Here is a 6966-nt window from a genome sequence, read left to right on the forward strand (position 1 = left end):
GATCTTGGTGGTATGCTCACCGCATATATATGAGAATCTGATTCCCGAGACAGACGTGTATTCTGACTAATTCTTGCTTCTGACCAAAATGTTGCGGATCTGATTCTTGGGATTCACTGCCATATGCTGTCAATTCACAGCGTACTACCTTGTACCAATGTCTTACTGAGGAAGATTGGCTGGCTTGTGCTCGAAACTTTCATCGGACAGCTTGCTGAAGAAGACTGGGTATCGTGCTTCAGAAGCTTACCCCCTTAAAGACTTTGCTGGGGAAAGACTCAGTGCCTTATGCTGGAAGCTTTTGCGGTTGCTTACTGAAGAAGGCAGAGTACCTTGTACGGGAAATCATCCATGTATCGTACTGAGGAAGATAGATGAATCTTGCCTTGGAAGCTTCTCGGGTATCTTGCGATGGAAGATCTGGTTGCTTACACCAGAAGCTTCTTATTGTGATATGCGGACCGATTTCCACATATATAACCATCTTAATATTTTTGTTATTGATTTCTTGTATGAAACGGGGTTTTGCAGGACTATCCTCCTTTCTGAGTACATGCCATATTTTTTCTTGCTTCCAGGTACATCGGGTTCCAAAATCATCCTCAACAAAAAATTAAACTTGTATCTGAGCCATACCTTTGATAATATTCTGTCAACCTTGCACACAATTTATCTTCTTGCTAATTTGATCATATCTGCTATGAGGAGTGCATGCTGAGGGAGACTTGACACTCAGTAACATGATCAGATATCCCCCAATCTGAATGCAGTCGGCTGAGAATTCCATACTGTTGTGAGGAGTGCACGTTAATGCAAACTTTATACTGACATTCCATCCAGGATTTCTTTTGTATTCAGACGAGCTATTTCCAATTTCACTGCAGTCTGCTGACAATTCCATTCTATTTAGCTGAGTTTCCAAATATATGCATTTCTTGCTGAATCTTCGGGTCCGGTGTCAGCTGACGAGCAACTTTAATAGGGGGGAAATTTGTAACACCGGAGGCCCAAAGAAAGAAACAAAAGAAACGACTAAAACAAAAGCACACAAGCATACTACTAATATAATTAATCAAAGCAATCATCACATATTACTGCTACTCACACCATAATATGCATGCACACCTAAGCACACAAATCGCGCGGAAACTCTGGTATTACAGTCTAATATGCTATGGCGGTGTGCACGAAAATTATATCCATGTGTGGAAGGAGTTGGCGTAACCGAAGCTACACTAAGCACTGGCTGAACAGTGGCTGGATCTGGATGGATACACAGGTGAGGACGGACTTGACGATCAAGTAGCGAGACACAAAAGTCACGACCACATCATCATCAAGCGTACGAAAGGGATTCATACACGTCCAAAGAATAGAATGAGTGGGTAGGGTAGCGGTGGAAAAACAAGGCTCGCTAGCATTGCCCTTTTCTGATAACCAACATCAGTATGGGTTGCCAGAGGGACGAGATGGATGGCATGATTCGAGATAGAAACAAGTCTATCACCGAAATAATATGGGTGGGTGGGGGAAAATATACGCGACACCTGAGCATAACTCCTGCAAATGGTGACTGGAACTCTGGGTACCAGGGCATCACTCTGTTGGGACATAGATGACGCCGAACACCAAAGAGCAGACATGCTAAGAAGGAGGGTGCAGGCGGTGGACCGAAAACGATGCCACCTACACTCACAAGATTAACCGTTAGTGACAAAATAATAATCTATATGCATGCTATGCGACAAACAAATGCAACCATCAAGTGCAACAAACCAACTGGGGTCTATACTACCGCTTTCTAACGTTCGCACGGGCTAGGGCATCCTACAGCCAGACCTGCTCTGATACCAAGCGCTGGGGCACCCCGGCTCAGAGAAAACCGGAATGCCCCGTATTCCAGCCCAGAGATCGAGGTGAAGTCTTCTGGAATATGGCACTTCTTAGTATAGAACAAACCAGCTCTCTATTACAACACGAATATGAATACAAGGGTTCCGATATTACAATGAATAACATCGGCACGGCGACACTACGCCTGCCACGCTTGCTCTATACAAGCAGCAGAACAAATCGAAGCAGCGGAACAACTACTGTCAGTGGAACAATGAACGACGATGATGGACTCCAATCCGCAGGGACTCTGGCTGGAACGTTTATCCTAGCTCGCGAACATAGGAACAACACCAAACAAGCAAGCAATCCAGGCACGACCTGCAAGCTAGCATGACACGCCAGGTCAGTACATTGAATGTACTTGCAAGCTCACAATAAACAGAAGCATTCAACACAAACAACAGCATGGCAATTACAGGTTAAGCAGGAATTATCATGAGATCATCAGGATAACATGGCATGAACAACATGAACATAATACTGCTAGAACAATATGAGCATGGCATGTACATATAAATCTGACGATACTAGCATGCAACATGATGACACTGTATGCACCATTTATTTTGCTCGGGTTACCTCGTAACCATCATATGCATCACCTACCAACCTCGGACATCACACGATCATCTCAGGATCAAATCAAGCTTGGTATAAACAATACCGTGGTAATCATTAAATGACCACAAGGAGCTTGATATATACCCACGATTCTCGCACAACATCACGAATATCCAACAACTCGGTATCCTCGATACCACGGTGATCATTCACGGATCACAAACAGAACCACTCTGGGCTCAACGGGTTACCTCGTAACCAAACGGTGATCTTTCCGGCGATCACAACCATGACCAACACTTGGTCTCAAACGGTGATCTTTCCGGCGATCACAACCAACTTATCTCCTCAACGAACCGGGGTTGTTATTAAACACATTATTATTATTACTGTTGACCCATAGTGTGACCGAAACAAACTAGACCCTTATCCGCGGGCACGACTATCGATAGATTTAATATACACTCTGCAGAGGTTAGTACACTGTACCCATACCACAGAACCCATGGCCTCGCACCCCCATTCAGGTGGACCAATGGCGTTCCGACAAAACTATCCTACTGCCATGACACTCTCCCGGTCACTCCGACAAACTCCCCTCTGGGATAAGTCCTGGGTGGCCCCGTGCCTACCAAAGGCACCAACGGCCACCGTCGTGGCCAAACAAAATGGTCCCAAACGGGGACAAAAGCGCTTATCATCCAACTACGGGCACACAAGGTTATGTCTGCTTACCGGGCCAGGGTACCGCACGCCCATAAGCTTCCCTCGTTGGAGGCACTGGCGAGAGGCACGAAATAGACCCAGTTAGGACCTTCCCATAAAGGTAAGCGTGGTTGCACTAGTCAGCTCAATATGGTGGCACCATGACTCAGCCAACAGTTGTTCAAGTTCAATTTAATCCGGTTAAACTTGAATGCAAATATGCTGAGCCATGATAAAATAACATGATGCAATTACAATGCATGAGCATGATATCAACATAAGCACGGGGTGCAACATAACTATCCACCATATCCAACTGAGCATAGTATAATGACGAGCATGAATATCACAAGTACAACACTACTCATAGAAACCTAGCATGACCACTAGCATCAACAATAAATATCATGCAAGACATATCAACAATGCTACCATGCAATCATTTAACCAACTGGATGCAATGGAACATGCATAACGACGGCACTCGGAACAGACGATAGTCATGCACCGAAGGCCATCACCAACATCAACATGTACTACTAGCAAGCATAAGCATATGAAAGGAATACTAGCAACTAGTACAAGATAACCAGGTGCAAGATAACATAACACGAGAGTGAACATGAAACTCTAAGCAGCAGCGGAACAACGATAACCATGTTTTAAACAAGCAAACATTTATTAAATATTCGAGTTTAAAACCATGGCTACTGCATGACTATCATGCAAGTGGGTATTGTGGCTTGCCTCGGGTGAAGAAGGCACCGGGAAGAAGTGCGGTGAAGCCGCAAAAAGATTTGCCGAAAACAATTCTCTCCCGGAAGGGCTGTTTATGTGCAAGGGAAAAATGGTCATTTTCAGAATGTTAACACATGGAGAAAGTGTGACCAACAGAACGGGCTGGACGATACGAAGAAATGGGCTTTGGAATCACCTCATTTGGAGTTACGAGTAAAAAGTTGTGAGGTGAGGAAGTTCAGGGACTAATCTGCAAAAATATCATCACAAACAAGCCCTTGAGTGGATAAGGCAGAAGCAGATTTCGGAAAATACGCTTTCTAGAGAGGAAAGCGGATTTGCGCCCGAAGAACAAACGTAATACGCTTACCCAAAGAGGAGCGCACTTCACACGATACGCTTTCTGCAGATGAAAACGCACACGCCCGAATACGTCTCCACTTGCCACGTCAGCGTCAGCGGGGTCAATCCCCCGGGTCACTGACTGGTGGGGCCACGGGGTCCACGCGCTCGGTCAAATCCCTCCTCCCACTCCTCCTCTTCTTCCCCCCGACGCGGGCGCAGAACAGAGGGAGGGGGAGGGCTCAGAGGGCTCGGATTTAAGCCGAGCTTCACGGCGGCCATGACGGCAGAGAGAAGTGGGGAGGGGCTCTGGAGCTCGAGGGAGATGCCGGGGAGGTTGCTGGAGGTGGTGTGAGGCTGGTGGTGAGGCCGAACAGCCTCGGGGTAGGCTATATATAGGCGGGGCGAGGAGGGCAGGCCGTGGACGCGTGGTCGTGGCTTGGGTGCCGCCGCTCACGTCCGGCCATGCTCTGGAGACGGCAGCAATCATGGGAGGGCGCGGGATCACGACGAGGGAGGTGCGGACGAGCTACAGAGGCGCACAGGGCAAGAGGGGCCGAGGGGCACAGAGGAGAAGCGGCCGAACGCCATTACAGCCTTGTCGGGTACAGCTCGCTCGTGGGCGCGCGGCGACGAGCACCGACGGAGAAGCTGACGGAGGGGGAAATGGCTCCAGGAGGACGGCGACGACGCGGGGAACACGGTAGACAGGCCCGTGCTCGCTGAGAAGCCAAGCAGAGAAGGGGCCCGAGCAAGAAGACGTTCTGGGCGCGGCCAGTGTGTGCCAAAGCGGTGGTCACCGCGCGCACTGGTGCACACAGTGCCACACTGTCGCCCAAATGGTGTCTGGGGTTTAGTCCTTCCTGGGTAGGTTGCCACTGAGGTGGTAGCTCGATTAAAGACGATGTGGTTAAATGGTAAGTGAGCTCTGAAGTTTACTGCAGTAAACTTGATCATGAAACAGTGATCAACTAAGGTGAGATTAGAGGCAAACAAGTTGTCTAGTAGATTTAGGTTAGGAAGGACTATAGTCCTGGTAATTATGGAGGGGTTTGGCTCAAGGATTATTACAGTTGCTTAACAACTGCATAAATTGGTCCAAAAACAAGATCAGGAAGAAGCACTCACATAGAATGATGGATTGAGCTGAAAATGAACATGGCAGGGTTATTTGGTGATATGAAGCTGCTGTAAAAGTTTCATGCCATTTGGAAATACCAAAGTGGCACTTGCTTCACAAAGCTTCACTCTGGACAGAAACTTAGAAAAATTACACAGGGCAATTGGATTAACTAATTGAGCTCAAACTTGGTGGAGGGAGTTGATATAGGTAGAAGCATGTCCTGGTAAAGTTTCAGCTCAATTGAAGCAATATAAAATATAGTTGCTTCACAAACTGAAAATCTGACCAGAATCTAAGATTTGGAGCTGGGCTCACATAGATAAGTTACATGAGCTCAAATTTGGTGGAGAGTCATTATTTTATCATATGAAGGACCTTGCAAAATTGCATATCATTTGGATATGTCTAGCTTGTACTTCCTTCACAAAGCTTCTTTCTGGATAGAAACTTTGGAAAATCATAATTAAATAATTATTAGGAAAATGAGGTTGCATTTTGGCATGTGGCAATGATATGGACAGGAAAAGGTGTCCAAGGAGTTTGAGGTCAATTTGGAAAAGGAAAATAGCACTTGCTTCACAATGTGCCATTTAGGGGAAAATAGGAAATGAATTATTTGAGCATGATGATAAACATGACAAATGAAATATTTTGCCATATTTGAGAAAGATATGACCCAAACAATTTATGAGAATTATTTGGGAATTTTAGGAGTGATGGAAATAAAGGTTGCTTCACAACCTAGGGCAATTTGAGTTATTCCTTTAATAGAAAAGGAATATTCCCAATAAAAATAATATTGGGATTTGGGGTAGGATGAAAATGACAGGGTCTAGGGAAGGATTTGGGAATGACAAGCCACTCTGGAAACAAAGAACAGGGCATCTTCTTCAGTTTCCAGACCACAAAGCCACGGAAAAAGAAAACTCAAGCAAAACCTCAGAAAAACAAAAGAAAAAGAAAGGGCCAAAAATCAGGCTGTCACAAACCTTACCCCCTTAAAGAAATCTCATCCTCGAGATTTGGTTGCTCAAGGAACAAGTATGAAGATACTGACTTAAGGAAACCGTTTCCAACTCGGGTATCCTTTTTTCTTATTTTTGTTCCCACTAAATTTTTATATGACTGGCCCTGGGGTGGTTTGCTTTAATATATCCATATTCTGACAGATCTTACCTTGCTTGTTCAGGCTTATACAAGCTCCAATTTCTTTTTAGATCTGCTGACTTAGCTGACTGTGATTGATTCTCACGACTGAAATATATGTTGGTCTCACAAATCCAAGAGTGATTTCCGCTGGGTGTGTCATCCGGCACTGGCAATCTTTCATGAAGTGGTGATCAGATTTTTCTAGTGGACACCCAAGCTCTAACTCCTTGCATTGGGTTTCTCCACTAAATGCAGGTCCTTCGGGTTCCAAACAGTGAGTTGGGTCATAACCGCTTTCCTGACAAATTCTGGCTTATCGCGGAAGTTTCTGAATCATCTTAACTGGTTCCACTGTCTTGAGTATCGGATCCGTACCAAATATTTGATTGTCGCCTGTCGTGGCTAGCATAAGAGTTTGACCTGTATGATAATATCAGCAGACTTGACTGACG

The sequence above is a fragment of the Aegilops tauschii genome, chromosome 7 (genome assembly GCF_002575655.3).
Source record: "Aegilops tauschii subsp. strangulata cultivar AL8/78 chromosome 7, Aet v6.0, whole genome shotgun sequence".
Classification (NCBI taxonomy): Eukaryota; Viridiplantae; Streptophyta; class Magnoliopsida; order Poales; family Poaceae; genus Aegilops; species Aegilops tauschii.